At 32.9% G+C, this 19,367-nt stretch overlaps 1 long non-coding RNA gene across 11 annotated transcripts in view; it reads left to right on the top strand.

Moving 5' to 3' along the window:
• LOC118184937 (uncharacterized) overlaps window positions 1–19,367 on the top strand; it is a 57,655-nt gene that overhangs the window by 26,939 nt on the left and 11,349 nt on the right. For 6 of the 11 annotated variants that reach the window (XR_015039160.1, XR_015039156.1, XR_015039158.1 and 3 more), the window contains one exon: window positions 4,400–4,466. This is a non-coding gene — a long non-coding RNA (uncharacterized LOC118184937). Of the gene's footprint in view, window positions 1–3,767; window positions 3,914–4,399; window positions 4,467–19,367 lie in introns of all 11 variants that reach the window. The other 5 variants (XR_015039162.1, XR_015039163.1, XR_015039164.1 and 2 more) reach the window with 1 other exon arrangement.

The raw sequence follows: 19,367 nt of genomic DNA, 5'->3' as shown, positions 1-19,367 counted from the left end.
CTCGAATACGCGCTGAATATGCTAACCATTACACCACGAAGGCATGCAGAAAGGAGAGAGAAACTACCATATATGCTTCCCCTTTTAAAAGGATTGGATTGGATTATTTAATTATGGCAAAGCACACGAGGGCTATCTGCCTAAAGGGAAGGATGCCTTCGTGGAGGACTTTCTAAGGGAAACTGGCTCGTATACACGTTACACATGGGGAAAACCACGAAAACGTCCATGCAGCCAGCCCGTTCGCGGGATTCGAACCTCGGACCGAACTACCAGTGTTCAGCCACTTTACCGCTCAGCCGCTGGTGGGCCCCTTTAAAAAGGCGACTGGTGATTAGGAGATCCAATCGCCAAACTCTGATGGTGAAGAATCATCATCCGTCACTTTTTTTTTTTTTTTTGTTCGGGCGCCACTGTGGAGACATTAGGTTATTTATTTATTTATTGAAGCAAGAGAAGTGAAAAATGTGCAGTGCCCTCACGGGGACTCTAACCTTTACCTTTCGAATACGCGCCTAGTGTGCTAACAATTACATCACGAAGGCTTGAAGAAAGGAAAAAATACTTTATATGGTAAATTGCGGTCTATGCATAGTTAAGTTTTAGGAGAGGAAAAGTTATATGCCAGTAATTTTTAAGCTTTAGGAGCTAAAGAACCCTTTTCATATGATATTCATATTACCGGATCATTAGCGATTAATTTGTATAATATTTTAATTATATTTTTCATAATAAAATTTAATAACGAGAGAGTTAATTTAGTTTTAAAACTCCCTCTTGGACCCTCCAGTGATCCGTTGACCATAGTTTAAGAATCATTTTGTTCTTGATTTTGCATCTGCGCTGCATGTTGCCACCTCTAATACACGCGCAGTTTAAGGATAATCTTTACTATTGCCTTTTTGTACGAGTGGGAAAATCGAAACAAAAATAGAAATTTTATATAAAAAAGTTTTAACCTAAAAGGTATACATTATTTCCAGGAATTGAAAATGTATTTTCCGAGTACCCAGAAAGATTACTAGCCAGGGGCGTAGCTAGAGGGGGGCAAGGGGCGCAGAATCCAAGGGGCGCCAAACTGATGTTACGACATTTTAGAATTAAATGTTTTCCATCCTTGGCCAGCAGTAGGGGGCGCGAAATCTTCAGTTGTCCCTCGGCGCTGAAAACCCTAGCTACGACTCTGTTACTAGCTAATTCTTCATATAAATGCAGGCATTGAAAAATGTCTTTGTGAAGACGGTGGATAAAACGGATAGAGTTTCGTTCCCCCGAAACGAAGGTCTACATAATTAGTGGTACCAAAATTAATAAGGTTCCGTTCCTTGATTCTTAAATTAGACTATGATTGGGAGATTCTGCGTTTAAAGGCGCTGAAATAAAATTGAATTCGATGCATGGAAAATTTACAATAATTTGACGACAGTAAGCAAAAAAGAAGGTAATTACAGAAAAACAGTTGCAAAGCTTCAGAAAATCTGAGAAATGTTATAGAGATCTTAGGCTGTAACAATTTGCTTATAACCGGGATTAATTTCTTGAGCCCTATGAAGAGCCGTCGGAAAATATTATCGCAAATAAATAAATTAATGACAAGTAGTTAAGTAATAAAATTAAAATACCCGATATCACCTGACTCAGGGCTTCAGCTGGAGTTGCAATTTCTCTTGAGAGCTATGAAAAGCAAGCGTCTGAAGTTCTTCCGCTAAATTTAACCCGCTACTACATAGCTTAATATACTATTTCAAGAGATGATACAACATAAACTTCTAGCTCACCAATGAAATATATAAAAGGTTAAAGCACCACTAAGAACGTGTAAAAAAGTAACTTGAAACAGTATAAGAATGCGGAACAAAATTTAAACGGTGAAGCGTGAGCAAGAATACAAAGAGAGAAAAGTCAAATAAATTTTCTCTGACGAAGAACCTCTGCTCATATAACTATTAGCTGTCAAGAAGAATGTGTGTCGGGGAGGAAAGCCTCCCCAAATCAAAGGGTTAATCTGTAAACTGAAAATACATGTAATATTCTGTATCAGGGGCCATTTCAATTTAAATGGTGAAGCGTGAGTAAGACTACAAAGAGAGAAAGGTCAAATATATTTTCTCTGACGAAGAACCTCTGCTCATATAACTATTAGCTGTCACGAAGAATGTGTGTCGGGGAGGAAAGCCTCCCCAAATCAAAGGGTTAATCTGTAAACTGAAAATACATGTAAGATTCTGTATCAGGGGCCATTTCAATTTAAATGGTGAAGCGTGAGTAAGACTACAAAGAGAGAAAGGTCAAATATATTTTCTCTGACGAAGAACCTCTGCTCATATAACTATTAGCTGTCAAGAAGAATGTGTGTCAGGGAGGAAAGCCTCCCCAAATCAAAGGGTTAATCTGTAAACTGAAAATACATGTAAGATTCTGTATCAGTGACCATTTCAATTTAAATGGTGAAGCGTGAGTAAGACTACAAAGAGGGAAAGGTCAAATATATTTTCTCTGACGAAGAACCTCTGCTCATATAACTATTAGCTGTCAAGAAGAATGTGTGTCGGGGAGGAAAGCCTCCCCAAATCAAAGGGTTAATCTGTAAACTGAAAATACATGTAAGATTCTGTATCAGTGACCATTTCAATTTAAATGGTGAAGCGTGAGTAAGACTACAAAGAGGGAAAGGTCAAATATATTTTCTCTGACGAAGAACCTCTGCTCATATAACTATTAGCTGTCAAGAAGAATGTGTGTCGGGGAGGAAAGCCTCCCCAAATCAAAGGGTTAATCTGTAAACTGAAAATACATGTAAGATTATGTATCAGTGACCATTTCAATTTAAATGGTGAAGCGTGAGTAAGACTACAAAGAGGGAAAGGTCAAATATATTTTCTCTGACGAAGAACCTCTGCTCATATAACTATTAGCTGTAAAGAAGAATGTGTGTCAGGGAGGAAAGCCTCCCAAAATCAAAGGTTTAATCTATCTGTAAACTGAAAATACATGTAAGATTCTGTATCAGTGACCATTTTTGTCACCTTTATTTGTCCGCGTCAGTTTGAAATGCCATTCTCTGTAAGAAAACGATAATATTGGAAGTATTCCGAGTAGTTTATCGCTATGGTAAGCATTGCACTATGTTAAGCTAATTGTCTAGTGTGTGCATTTAGGAACATAAAAGACAATTGCCCTAATCAACAGTGCGGTGCATGCCAATGACTGAAGCTACCCATACCGAATCAAAACGGATACTGTGACAGGACCATGATGAACCACAAGAAATCATCTGTTCCCAAAACAAGCTCTCGTAAATTTATTTCGCTTCATGGAGTTCAAGGTTTGTTATGTTGGGGAAGATTTCTCCTTCGTTAACACCTCAATTTCAATCAGTGGGTTTTTTCTTTCCCCAGGAAAAGAGGAATGTATTAAGAAGTTAGTATCAATTTCCAGATCTTATTTATTACTAAAATAAAATGTTACGAGATTAAAAGAATTTCCTACTGAAATTGTGGTTCCGTATCATAAAATGAATCTCCGGAGCTCATCTTAGAGCTCCGCTGTGCTCTGGCTAGAATATTAAGTTATCGTAAAAACTGATAATTGCTGTGTCTGGAAGAGATTAATAAATTGAGAGTTAATTTAAACACTAGCTTTAAATATGTTTTCTATATTTTCATCTTTACTTACTATTACCGAATTAACAGCCGTAAGTGACGAGTTATGTTAAGTATGTTTCCATGTTAAGTAAATGTGTTGTGATAAAAACAAATTTCTCATAGACTAGCTGTCTACTAGAAGACTCTGAAAAAGATTGCATGGAAAGGAGAACTATGGAAGATAATCACTGAAGATCATGTTCTAACTGAAAATGACAATCGCTATAATTGTGTAGTGGATTATTAGTAAAAAAATACGCGTTTGTTGGGTGTGTATCATTATTATGCCTGCCATTCTTAACGTAAAAACTATTTCTATTAATATTTATAATCATTATTTTAAGCTTTCTAAGTAAAACAGTTTTAAATATGTGTTCAGATTGCATTTTAACTTTTTTAATTTTGCCCCTCTTCGCCCATTATTCTTCCCTTTTAAAAGTTCTTATCTTTTATTTTTGTCCCTTTAAAATGATATTTGCTGGTTTATGTTTATTTTTAATTGATAATCCATTCAAAAAAATTTGCCATGCACGTACTTGAATTTGTTGATTTATTCAGCTAGTAAACATAAATATAATTTTTGCGGCCAGAAATTTATGTATATGTAGGTTTTTATATTTCGGTCTTTTCTCCTGCAGTATGCAGTAATAAAAACAATTTGTCTTAAAACCATATTTATGACAAAAAGTACTTGTATTCATAAGAACACTGCTGCCATCTGCCGTCAGTAGAGTATAACACCAAACTTTTTTCAGGTTTATTTTCAGTACCTGTCGCCAGAGGGCAGCATTTACATGTGTTTCGCTAAGTGATAAGAGAATGGTATGTATTTCATGATATTTATAAATTTAACGTGAAAGATAACTGTGTACTACTTGTCCTTCAAATTCTATCTTGCTGAGGAGCTCTTAAAATACAGACAAATGTGTGAATAAAAATAATACCTAGGTATTCAGGCTTGTAACCATTTTTAGGGTTAGCAGCATTTATTCATGCTGTTGATATGCATGTGTTGTATTTTTTTTTTCCTCTTCCCCCACCATTTAGTTTAGAGACAGGGAATTTGCTCGAGTTATGCATTTTCTGATCAAATATCTTACTAAATATTACATAAATTTATATACTGAGGTTTGTCTTGTCGATGTTATCTTGCTGTGATGTTTGATAGTGTAAGACTAGGCCTTTCTTTTTAATAAGATTATTCACTTAACTGTAAGTCTTACGATTATTTCGGAAAGTTTTTAATATTAGTTTTAAATGAATGACTAACTTTTCAAGAAATTCAGGTAAGGTTTACTTTACTTTAGTTTAGTGAAAGGCAGAGTGTGTGAGGGCTATTTGAAATCATTCTATAAAACAAAGATCTAATTATAAGAACTGTGCACTTTTCCATTGGTAACATTATCGAATCCTAGAGGATGACATATTCATGATAACTTATGTGTGTAACCACCACAGTATGAACGCCTTCATGCCATTGAACTTATGTTTAGTAAATTTCTTGGGTTGTGTCAATCTGTGTGTCATTTTTCTGATGTAACTGTGTTACTTTGTACTCTTGTCTTTCATCTTACTGATTTCCTGTGTTTAATTTTTGTATTTATGTTTTTACATCTAGAATCATGATTTACTATTTATTTTTCTTTCAATAGATTCTCTAGCATTTTTTGTTAAGCAGTTGCAAGGAGCCTTTTTTTATTTATTTTCTTTTCCTGTTCAGTGTTAGTCTTTCAAAGATAATCTTGTGCATGGAATTATTCATTATGGATACATGCAAGGATGTTTTTTCTGAATGCATGTATTTTACGGGAATATTGAAATAACATTCATAAGCATACTCTAGTAATCAAAATGTTTATGGAGCTATATATGTACAGTGGTGCCATCTTGTTAACAACCTAGGTATTGAATATGTTTATTATGTGACATGCAGTTGAAAATTTATAATACAGTGCACAGAGTGAGATATTCGTATTCATTTTGAATTTGTTTGTTGATTTATGTTCTTGCAAACACAATAGAATATTTGAAATTGTACATGGTACACGTTACCTATACTCATACATGCACATGATACCTTTACCTGTGCATGTACAGTTTTATTTTTAACTTAAAACGGCACACATGTATACTTAAACTTCATTCATGTGGTTAAGTTTAGTACAAGTACATTCTCATGAAGATAGACTGTAAGGGCCAAGTATAATCTGTTATAGATATTTCATTCTGGTAAACATGGCCATTATGTGCATGGTACATAACTGTCAACAGTATATAAATCATGTATTCCAGAATTAAGAGGAAGTTTCAGGTTAGTAGTGATATGAAAATGATAAATATAATTTTAAGTAGGAAACTTCAGATGCATTACATAATTTTTATTGTTCTTTTATAATTTTATGTATAGTTCCATATTACATGGGAGCATGAGGTTAAGAATTCTTTTTTTCATATAATTGTAACTATGATAATATTTTGATTTTGTAACCATGGTTTTTATCATTAAATTAATGTGCTATGATATAAAAGGCACTTAAACTAAAACTAACTTTACATATGAATTAATATCTTTAATTTATTCTTTGAGAAAGCTATGTATAGTTTTTTTCTATTTTTCTGATTTGTGGTTACTTTTTATGTGTTTTAGAACTGTTGCATTTTGACTTAGTGATGTTTTAGCAAGTCATTAAAAGTTTTATAGCAATATGTGAACTTGGCATGGAAGATTGACATTACACTATATATATGTGATGTACCAGCTTTAGTCGGAGCTTAAATTATCAGACGATAAGTTTAAAAAAAAAAAAAAAAAGGATCCATTTATTATTATTCAGGAGAAATAGCAGTTACAAAATCAGATATCCGGAGTAAATAAAAAGAATTACTAATAACTTTTTGTATTAAGTTTACTGCATCGTGACATTTAAGAAAAAGCCCCCGATATTCTATTGTGAGTCCTGGCCTCTGGAAAATATATAAATATTTAAATAAAATAGCCTCTGGAAAGGCGGAGCTTCCAAGAAATGACGTCAGCCTCGTCAGCCAATCCAGTTCGTTTTAAATATTTCCAGAACATTCTATAACTGTACGTGTAGAAAAGGCGGGAAAAACAACTTGACTACGGTGCTGTGGATTTAATTCCACGTACTTTCAAATAAGAGAACGTCGCCATTAAAAATGAAAAGAACATACAGTTAGAATTTTAAGTGTATTCTTGACTATGGAATTTTATTATTAAATATATATTATTAAAATTTATTTGCAGCTGTAAATTTCATATGCTGGATTGGATTATCTGAGAGTCTCCTATGCTTTTTCTCCCTACTACCGACCTCTTAGAAATATTTTTCAGAACAACAAATTTTAAGTAAAGGTACTACAATCGCTAACATCTGTACCAAGTCCGGATTTAAATCTGAAACTAATGGCTTAGTAATCAGTCTATGTTTGCTAACCACTATATTGTGAGGGTGTCATTCATGGTTCAAATCAAGGCTGTTACTTAGCATTTTACTGCCTAGTCAACCTCTACAAGTACTAAATTCCACTGCTTGGTGCCTTCCTTAAGTCTAAGAATTCTGCAGTCCCTGAATTCTGATGTCTAGTGCCTTTTTGAAATTCTAAAAACATTTTTATCCCTAAATTTTTCTGTTCGATGCTTCTCTAAATTCTAAGAATTCTTTGTGGTCCCATCAATTGCACTGCATCTGCCATCAGCCGTATCTAAATAGATATGTAAACGTAGAAAAAAATATCAGTTAGTCTGTATTTTAGGGTGCCTCTTGGATTATTGCCAAGTTGTTGTTTTACTTATGGTAACCTGAGTAGCTGAATGTTCTGGAAACCCTGTTATGATGTGATTGGTTGCATGATTGTGATGAATTTGACTGATGGGAAAATATTTGTAAGGGCTTATTTCTGTGTTAGATGTCAGTTAGGAAGTACGTTGCTTATTTTGTGCTCTACATTGTAAAGTGGCTGTATATGATGAGATTAATGTGAAGTTTCTGTACAATTTGGAACAAAAGGGAGAAAAAGCATTAATTGACCTGCTGTGTAAATGAAGGTTTATGTAGTAGTCATTATAGTGTCCTGTTTGTAGGAAGGAAATGCGTATGGTCGAACATAAAGATCGTTCAGATGGCTTTGAATGGGTTTGTCGCAAGAAAGGATCATGCACTACAGAGGATTTTGTTTTAAGTCTTATTTTTTGAATTTATGTGGTGACAGCAGTATGCATAGTCTAGTTGAGATAATTTTAGAAAGTTTTTGAATGCTGTTAAGGAATTTTGTGTGCCACAGACTGAAGACACAGAAATTTCTAAATATGGTAAGTTGATATTTCCTTTTTGAAGTGTGTATATGTAATAATGTGTATTTCCTTTTTTATGTTATTTCATTGTGTGATTTAAAATGCAGTCTATTAAACTTCGATTAGCTACAAATTTTGTTCAGTTTGGGTGATGAGTAACTTTGTTCAGTTTTGATGATGAGTAACATTGTATGATGTCATCATTCTCCTGACTTTTTTAAAGTGAAAATAATTAATTTTTTAAGTGATGTGTACGTGGGAGTGCACAATGCCGAGTTTGTGCAATTCTCTGATTTTTTTTTTTAAGTGAAAATAGATTGATGTGTACATGGAGATTGAGTTTGTGCAATTCTTTGACTTGTTATTTTGGTTTTGTGTAGCGGCCATCTGGAAATTGTTCCTCGCTGGCCAATCGTGAATTTTCACTAAGGGGCACCCTTAAATGTATTTTTGCCAAAATATCTAATGTTTCTTAATATATAACATATGCAGCTAAAATTCTGCACCATGTAATACAGTCAAAAGTCGTTAATTCGGACACCCATAATCCGGACCTCTAAACTAAAAACTTTCTGTGCCTGCGGCGCATTGACACATGCGCATAGGCGTTTACGCGTGCGTGTAAGACCTTTACGACTGCGTATATGCGTGTGTGCAAGTGCAGAATACGTTTTCGTGTGCGTGTTTTATGTATAACGGAGGGTATAAGCTAAAATTATCTAATTATCTATTTCAGTTAATGTTGATAATTGCGTTGTTCCTTAATCTTCGAATTGGATCCGGCTCATTATTTTTTGCAGACTGTAAGAGCAATTTTATAAAAGTAAACTTGAACTTTCGATTATGTCAAATAGAATTTCCGATGCTGGAGCTCCCAAAGGATCTACAAAACGAAAGTATGTTTCGATGTCCATCAAACAAAAAGTGGAATTGCTGCAAAAAATGGATAAAGACTTGAAGAAGGTGACAGAGAGGTTAGTGAAAACGAAAAAATTTCGATTGACAAGTTAGTCGGTATTCTCGGCACAGCAATTACGGGACTTGAACAGTAACTGAACAAGAAATTATGTCTATTTATTGAATTAGAGAGAAAGTATTAGCACAAAAAAATAAAGCAACTTAAACAACTTACATTGAAAGAAATGTTTAATAAAGTAAACAAATAAATATTAAGCTTTTTTTTTGTAAATTTTGATACCCTTTAGATCATAATTGTTCTTTATTTCATAAATTACGGTTTCATATTTTTAATTTTAGAATTTCTGCATGCCATCTTACGAGATTTAAACTGATGATCTATAATCCGGAATCGCCGAAGTCCCAATGAGTCCAGATTAACGACTTTTGACTGTATTGATTCAGATGTCATAAATAATATGCTCCAGTCATTTCCATTGAAGTAGCAAATATTAAAAAATTGTAATTTAAATTGTATCAGTTTTTCATTACATATTAATAATATTTTAGTATAATATATTTGTAACATTAGTCCATTTACAAATGCACTGAAGTTAAGTAGTGTTATCAAAGAATGAGACTAGAAAATATCATCCAATATGCCAGAGGCATAGCTAAGGTTTTAAGCACCCCGGGACAACTAAAGATTTTGCGCCCCTTTCTGTGTTCCAAGAATGGAAAACATTTCATTCCAAAATTTGTAGCATCAATTTGGTGCCCCTTGGTTGCTGCGTCCGAGGAAAGATGTCCCCCCTTGCCCCACCCTAGCTACGTCATTATAATAGGCTAAATCTTTGTAGGTATTACATGTAGGACATTAGCCTAAAAGGGTAGCAATTATATGTGTATAGCAGTCAGTATTTAAGTTGTATTAAAACTTTGCAATATAATAATATGGGGTAGTCTATATTTTAGGGTGTGTCTTGGATTATCGCCAATTTGTTTCATTTATGGTAGCCTGAGTATTTTACGTTGAGTGTTATGGAAACCCTATTATGACATGTTTGTTTCTAGTGCGTGATTGCAGTGATTTTGATTGTTGAGAAAATACTTCGGAGGTCTCAATCATGTGTTGGACATTAGTTAGGAAGTATGTTGCTTATTTTGTGCTTTACGTTGGTAAAATGCCTGCTGGTGGTACGATTAACATGAAATTTCTGTACAGTTTGGAACAAATGGGAAAGAAAACATTCGTCGACTGGTTTGTAAATGAAAATTTAAATGGCTTCGTTAACCTCAGTAAATTAAGCAGCACAATTTAAGGATCTGGAAACCGGAGCTCATATCAACACTATGGAAAGTATGTGGGGTGCAATAAAAGGGATTTTCGAAAGAAATGCCACCGATAGTCCAGCAGTATGGAGGATATTTTCAATTTTTACTTTTGTGAGTTTATGTGGCTACGGCAGTATACAGATTCTAGTTCAGATAATTTTAAATAGTTTTTGGATGCTGTTAAGGAATTTTGTGTGCAATACACCGAAGACACAGAAATTTCTAAATAAGGTTGTTAAATAAACTGATATATTAAGAAGCAAGTCAAAAATTAAGAAACATATCTTCTTTTTACATTTTTTTAAAATTGAAACTTAACAACATGTGCACAACATTATACTAACAACATCCAAAGCTCGTACGCAGTGAGGAAGTGTGGTGTTGCCAACATGGTAAAGATAAAGTACCAAATTAACATACCTCCTTACATTTATATTTACTAATTACAAATAAACATATATATATGTAAGCAACCTTTTCATCTTTACCAATTACAATTAATCATAGATATATACAATAACATTCAGCTCTTAACACAAATTATTTCAAAAAAAAAAAAAAAAATTCTTTCATTAACTTAAATGTTAAAAATCAAAATTAAATACAATTTGGTTTACATAAGGACATTACCAAAATCCATTTCAACATGAACAAAAATATTTAAATAAACAGTATACAAAAGTTATTTCAATTTCAAACCTTTGTCTGATCTCTGTTTGAAAATCTGAATTTCATAAATTTAATCTTTCCTAATGACTTAGTACAGATATCTGCAATATTTGATTCTGAATCAATCTTTACAATTTCAGTTATTCCATTTTGAACATTTTCGTGTACATAATGATATTGGATTTCTATGTGTTTTGAATTTTTAGTGAAGTTCCCATAATTAGCAATGTCCAAAGCTCCTGAATTATCTTCATAAATTTTAATGGGGTGAGTTATAGCAGCAAAAACATCATTCACAACATTTTTTAAGAAATTGATTTCTGTCACAGCCTCAGACAGAGCAATATATTCAGCAAAAGTGGAAGATTTTGTCACGCAATTTTGCTTTTTGGATTTCCAATAAATTGGATTACCAAATAATTCAGTAACAAACCCAGTAGTTGACTTTCTGCCAACAGTATAACCTGCTTAACTAGCATCAACATAACAATTCATAATATCAGTTTTAAGATTTTTACTATAAGTTAATTTTAGGTGTTTTGTTAAGTACAAATACTTTAAAACTCTTAAAGCATATTTGAAATGTCTCTCATCATAACAATTTTGAAATCTACTTAAATAATTTACACTGAAAGATATGTCTGGTCTAGTAGTAACATGACTAATATACAAGAGTGCTGCTATTAGATTTCAATATTTAACATTTTGATTTAAATTAGATTGGCTTAGTTTAAGATTTATCTCCATTGGTGTATTGGTGTGGTAAGATTTATCTCCATAAAGCTTTGAATTTTCAGTACCATACAGTTTAGCTAAAGATTAAATATAATTTTTCTGACTCAATGTTAAGATATTACTTTTCTCATTATCTTATTCAATATTGATTCCAATGTAGCTTTTTACTTTATTTAAATATTTCATTTTAAATTTGTTATATAGTTGTTCCTTAACCCGTAACAGGGGACGTGCGGTCTGACGGACCACGCCACATGTTCCTCTCATCACCCCTATTGCATACTTTGTCCAATTGAATGAATTCTTCCCCTAGCTTCACGTTTCGTGACCTTCTTTCTGACCCCCTCTTATCGGAATGCTTTGGCAAGTGTATCTGTTGAAATTCTTCTAGAGCGGTCTGTGAGACCTCACCTCCCTCTCAGTGTTACAATTTTCGGCAGTAGTAAACACATGGCTCTGAAGTTAGGTCCGCGGAGATTCATTTATCCTTCTGATCCGCGTTATGCAGAAGAACTGAAAAAAATTCTAGACGAAAATGGAAGTGATTTTAGTGAAGATGACTTTGAAGAAAATTTCTGCAAAAGTGCCCACTCAACAGACTCTGAATTTTCTGCAGACAGCAATGATTTCTCTGATCTAGAAACAACTAATTCCGTAAAATACTACTATGGAAAAAATCGGTTCAAATGGTCATCCGTTGAACCAAATCAAAAAGTTAGAAGCCCAGCTCACAATATCGTAAGACTTCCTGGACAAAACCTTACGGAAAAATTTATAATTCAGATCCCAAAAATGTATAGTAACTACTTTTTACTGACGAACTTTTAAGCATAATTGTGAAATGGACAAATCTAAAAATTGAAAGAAAAATAAGATATATGTGGTCCAATTAAAGGTGAAATTGACTACACCTGTGTTGATGAACTGAGATCTCTTTTCCAATCAAGTCCAATCATGAAGATATTGAATGTTTATTTGCCATGGATGGAACTAGCGGCGATATTTTTCGTGCAGTTATGTCAATGAAACGTTTTAAATTTTTACTTTCAAATTTGCGATTTGATAACCCAGATGATAGGAAAAAACGAAAGAAATCTGATCCGGCAGCACTTATTTCTGAAGTGATGAATTTATTCATTTATAACTCCCAGAAAGCGTACACATTAGGCACTTGCATCTGCATTGATGAAATGCTTGTTGGATTCAGAGGAAAGTGTCGCTTGAAAATGTATATGCCCCAAAAGCCTGTGAAATATGGATTAAAAATTATGTGTTTGACTGATGCCCAGAATAATTATGCTTACAATGCATATCTTTATTGTGGAAAAGACTCTGATGGAATTAGCGTAGAAGAGAGTTGGAAAAAATTCAGCAAACCAAGTCAAGCTGTTCTGCGTTTGAGCAAACCAATTTTTAATACGAACAGGAATGTAACAGCAGACAATTGGTTTTCTTCCATAGAACTTACCACAGAATTGTTGAAAAATGGACTGACATATGTTGGAACTGTTAAAAAAAATAAAAAAGAAATTCCGAAAGATTTTCTTCCACGTAAGTCAAGAAAAGAGAATTCAACATTGTATGGATTTACTAAGGACATATCCTTGATTTCATTTGTTCCAAAGAAAAGACGAGCAGTGGTTTTGATGTCATCATTGCATCATTCGATAGAAACAGACTCGGAAACACAGAAACCTGAAATAATTCTTTTTATAACAGAACCAAAGGTGGTGTTGATGCTTTAGATGAAAAATGTTCTGTCCATTCCTGTAGTAGGAGAACAACACGTTGGCCTATGGCTCTTTTCTACCGGTTAGTAGATATAAGTATAGTAAACGCATACATTTTGCACCAAGGTTATAACCAAAACCCTGTTGTGACCAGAATGGTGTTTTTGAAAGAATTAGCGAGAGAATTAGTCCAACCACTACTACACACGAGAGTGAAAAATCCAAGAATAAATCGAGAATTGCGCCTGATGATAAAGCGGATTTTAGGAAAAGAAGCTGAGTCTAAGGATGTGGAGTAGTGCACAAAAGAAGCAAAATTAAAATCAAGGAAAACATGTCGTTTGTGCCCCCCAAGCAAGAAAAGAAAGACAGCATATTTATGTTTATCTTGCCAAGACCCTGTTTGTTTGGAATGCAAGCTAAAGTTATGCAATGAATGTGCTAAAGAAGACGAAAACTGAATTGTTTACTATCAGAAAATCAGTGAGATACTGATATTTCAGGTACTGTCAAAATATTTCTGTATTGTGCTACATGCAATTTTCTCCGGTTAAATTTTGCTTTATTAAATAATATAGATAAAATAGTTAATTCAAAATAGATGCATTCTTATTTTTAGTTTTATAGAATTTAGTGCAGCATATGATTTTCATCGAAAAATTTAAGGCTATGGGGAAATTTTCTGGGAAAAATTTAATTTCACTTTAAAGTGTAAAAACATATTTTCTTTTCAGAGTAAAATGTTCAAAGAACATTTAAGTGAAATATCATGATGATATTTTAATTAGGCGATTTAAAAAAATTTATTAGAATGCGCGGTCTTTCAGACCGCACATCCCCTGTTATGTTCAACTTTTTCACCTTCCCTGTTACGGGTTAATATCATTAATTACCTGAGTATCTTTGCAACATATCAACAAATCATCAAGAAATAAAAGAATACATACAAATACATCATTTTCAGATTGTATATAAAGACAATAATCATATTTACTTCTACGAAAACCTAGATTCTCAATATACTCATTAAAACACTCATACCAAGCATGAGAGCTTTCTTTCAACCCATATAGTGCTTCCTTTAATTTATACACTCTATTAGAATGATCATTATAGCCTTGTGGCTGTTTAAAATAAACCTCATACAACATAACCATTTAAAAAAGCAGTCTCAACATCCATTTGATGAATATTTAAATTATTAAACAAGAATATGAAAGTAACAATTTTAAGGTTTGCATGTTAATGACAGGGGAGTAAGTATCCTCATTTGGTAGAAAAGGACAGTATTGAGCTAGCTTTAAAAACATTACCTGGTTTTCTTTTGAATACGTATTTCACATGTAGAATTGCTTTATCTTCAGGATTAGTCACTAGTGTTAAAGTGTCGTTTTTGACAAGACTGTTCATTTCACTGTCCAGTGCCTCTTTCCAGTGTCCAGCCTCACTGCATGTTGTTGCCTCCTCAAAGTTACCTGGAACTGTAGCATCGCAAAAATGTGCACTAACACAGTAGTACCCAAATTCTTCATCAAATCAAACTGGTGGTTTGATTTGCCTTCTTGATCTCATTCCACTTTTTGTTTCATCTTCATTTATCACACTGTCCTTGGAGTTATCATTACTCATTTCATATGACATTTCTTGAGGTTCATTCTTCTTATTTGTATCATCTTTCTTATCTTCATCATCACAACCTACACACATTATCTCTTCTTCAATGATGTCAACATGCCTGGCAACTATTATTCTGCTATTCATCAAAACTTTATATCCAACTTCTGTATATCCAAGTAAAATTACAAATTCAGCCTTTTATCCCACTTTGATTTTCTCTTTTCTTCTGGTATTCTTACATACACTCTACTTCCATATAATTTGAATTCATTTGCAGATGGTTTCCTATTAAAAAACATTTCATATGGTGTCTTCTTTACAACAGTATTTGTTAATGTCCTCTTTTTCAAATAAACAGTAGCGTTAATCACTTCAGGCCAGTAATGTCTGTCAACTTTTGCTTCAGCTAAAAGAAATCTTGCCATATCCATTATAGTTCTATTGTAACACTCAGCAGTACCATTTAATTTGTGTACATATGGTGGGCGTTGACTTTATCTTGATACCTTTTCCTCTTGCAAATTTGTATATCTTGCTATTCATATATTCACTACCGCTATCACTTTTTAGTTCTTTGATTATCTTCCCTGTTAAATTTTGAACTTCATATACATATTCAATTAAGCAATCGGAGAATTGATCCTTAGATTTGATACAATAAATTTTTGGCAACTTGCTATAATCATCAGTAAAACTCACAAAGTGTCTCTCACCATTACATCAACTTGTTCTGTGAGGTCCATTTACGTCTGTATGTATAATCTCCAGAATATCTTTTGCTTTTCTTCTATTATTCCTGAATGGTAAATTGTGCATTTTATTTTTAATACATATGACACACTTCATATATTCTGTTTCTGTTTCAAAGGCTGACATTTCTTCATGATGGACAGCTATTACTGGTTCCTGCTGGGTGAAATGTGACACCCACTGGTGGAGAAAGAAAAACCAAGTGTTAGAAACATTTATCATTTTTAGAAATACATTCTATATAATCTGCATGCTTTAGTTTAGCATCATTTCATGTATGATACAATGTTAATTCTGCAGTTTTCTTATTGTAATTTAGTATATTAAATGGAATTTAGATATCTGATAATTCAGGAACTTTTAAGCATAGCACTGGGGTTAAAAGGCAATAGTAAACAATTGTGTACTGTATTCTGTGTTATTTTCTGTAGTAAATAAATGTTCAGATTTCATAGTTATATGCAGATGAGTGGCATAACGTAAATCATATGTTAAAATTAGAATGTTTTGTCTCATTTGTCAGAACTGTCATTTTAGCTTCTGTGCTTGGTTAAGCCGTGTTAAGCTTTTGAAATTAAACTCTGGTCATGCAAAAAAATTTTATGGACCATTAACAATTTACTTTCATTTTCACCAGTTTCTGTTTATTTAAAATGACCATTTTCATTTATATGGCAGCCAGAACTTTCACATTTGACTAACTTAATTTTTGTCAATATTAAATTGGCAAGTAATTGTTGTAAATGATTATTAATATTATATGCACTAATTCAAAAACACAGTGTATGTGTCTTCTCAAAGTGATGTGTCCTCTAAGGCAGTTAGACCTCATGAAATTTGTCATAACTTATTAAACAAAGAAAAATGCTATCTCAACTAAAAATGAATCATTGTCAGATTTGTGTGCTTTTCTTAAATTCTTAATAGTAAATTTTGTATTAAAAATTAAGCATTTTAGCTTCTGAACAAAATGCATTTATGAGTGATGTCATCTTTTGAATATTCCTATTAACTCAATAGCAATACAGTGGGTACCAGCATGTTGTGTAGTACTTGGAAATGAAAGTGCAGATTTGGCAAGGAAAGGAAAGAAAGAAATGACTGTCTTCCAAAAACCCAGAAATTATATAAACTTTCATTCTGTCAAAAGACTGATAAATATGGAATATTGGAAGATTCATGATTCACATTTGTGCACAAGGGAATTGCTTGGCAATATCTCCTGGTCAAGAGATATAATATTTAATGATTCTGCTTGTGCTACAGCAGTGTTGCTATTTTGTCTTTTGAATGGACAAGATTGCTTGAATGCTTATCTTTTAGATTAGACTAAAAATTTTCCAGCATTTTCTCTTTGTGACACTGGACAACCTATGGACAAAAAGTGTTCAAACATGTGTTCTGCACTTGATAGTTTTAATTCTATCACTCAGAAGTACTGGAAAGCAAGATGGCTAATGGCTCAAGTGTCAAAAGCTGGACATTTGTAAATAAATTAATAAATAACTTTGCTTAGTTCCTTCTCACAAGAATATTAATATGTTGTTTTCAAACTGAAAATTAAAAAATAAATAAATTCTAGAATAATTATTTTGAAACTGAGTCCGTCATTTGAAAGATGTTTGGTATAGTGCTGTAAGCTGGGATTATCTCTGTTGGTTTTTAATGTTGACTTGTTGAAAATTGAGCTTGTTTTTAGCTTTTCATGATATTTGCTTTTTTTTCTTGTTGAATCGTTTTTCTAATTTTATTCTTCATGCTTCAGACCTTTAAGTTTTCTGGATACATTTGCTATACTAAATTATCTTATAGTTCCATTTATGTCATACTATTTAACTGAAATCTGGAATTCTACTCCTGTTATTGCAAACTGTATATTTTATGATTTTTTATGCAAAATTCTTAATAGAAAAAGGATTACTTTTATTTAAGAAAGTCTTCTTTATTTATGAGAAAGCACATCTGTGCAGTCAAGAATTTTTTTACAAAGGAAACTAATTCATGTTTACATTAGAAGAAGCACTTAAAGCATGTTTATGCAGCAAGGCTGCCTGCCTGAGATTAGATTTCAAGATAAATGTGCATTTATACTTCTGAGCTACTAGTGGACTGACTGTATTAACTAAAATTTTGAGATAATATAGTTGTAGAATAAATGAGTCTCTTTACTTGTTCATGAATATGTTCTGTATTTCTTTATCAAAGTAAATACATTTATAGATGATTATATTAAATTAGTTTTGAATAAAATAATGAAATAGGAATATTGTGTTAGGGATTGCCATTCCCTCCCCTAAAAAAAAAAAAAAAAAAAAAATGAAAATGTTCTACTTGTTTTTGATGAAAGGAATTTCTGTGTACAAGTTGTAATTAATGTTGTAGTAAAGTGAGTGAGACAGTTAAATTTAAAAAAAAAAAAAAAAAAAAAAAAATATTTTGATTATATTTAGGTAACTCATTTATGCATAACAAGAATGAAGTCATGACAACAGAAGCTTGTATCATAAAACAAATATTTTACTTGCATGTGAATCAAGATTTATTCTATTTTCCAGAGCTAAAGTAAGTTTCATGAAAAAATTCTTCTCTAATTTCTACATTTAAAAAAAGTAAAAATCTACAATACCTGTATATATAGATATCTAAACGCAACTTTCTTTCATTTTACATTCAAATGTACTTTTTTATATATGGTCACATTTTTAAATTGTGAGCTAAATTTTTATTCAAATTGCAATTATTGATTTAAATATGAAAGTCATTTAAGTAGTGAACAGTGCTTTTATTAACTGGTATTTTGACAGTTACAGTAACAGTAAAGTAATATGGGTGTACTCTAGCCCAAGGCTTCTTAAACTTTTTTCAGTCGCGATCTCTTTTCATCACCGAGATTTTTTTCGTGACCCCAGGACCCCATAATATTTATGAAACTTTTGTGGGACCCCATAAGTATAGCGCAAATCCGACACATGTGGGAGTGAAACTGTCAGTGTTTTTTTCATTTGTACTGTAATATACTATTGCAGTTTTAGGTCATTAACTTTAATTTCTAATTTTAAGACATAGAACAATGTGAAAATTTTAAATAGGTAATAGACAAAATGACAGCATCACGTGCAAAGCAAGTAGAATAAACATTTATAAAGAGAATGCATCAAAACATTTTCGTTTTTTCTTTGTCTGTATTGTCTTATCTTTATTTTCAAATACATTGTGTAAAAATATTTGGTAATTGCAAAATTATTATAAGCTAAAGAAATATCAAAACTGCTAAAATTTGTGGTGATCCCATGCTGCATGGGAGTCGCGACCCACAGTTTAAGAAACTCTGCTCTAGCTTTTCATATGGCTCCACAGGATAAAGTCCAAACACGAGAGATCCGGTGATCTTGGTGGCCAATCTATAGGACCACCTCGACCAATCAATTGCCCTGGAAATTTCGTGGTTCATATAACAGCCATCCGCTCGGCAATCCATGGAAGAAAATGCCGTTGGGTGCTAGGACCGACCCTTTTTATACCAAATTTCAGTGTTACCTAGTGACTCGCCCTTTGCATTCTGCCCAAACTTTCTATGACAAATATTGCTTGTATAGCTGCATTCTATCACCCTGTAAATTTCTGCCTACTTTCTCAGATTCACCTGTGGATCCAGTCACAGCCGGAGTGTCATCTGGG

This window comes from Stegodyphus dumicola, chromosome X2, assembly GCF_044657685.1.
Source record: "Stegodyphus dumicola isolate Sdum_Otavi_A_Nest chromosome X2, ASM4465768v1".
NCBI classification, from domain to species: Eukaryota; Metazoa; Arthropoda; class Arachnida; order Araneae; family Eresidae; genus Stegodyphus; species Stegodyphus dumicola.
Note: the sequence above shows the minus strand (reverse complement) of the source record. Positions and strands in the feature narration are given on the sequence as shown.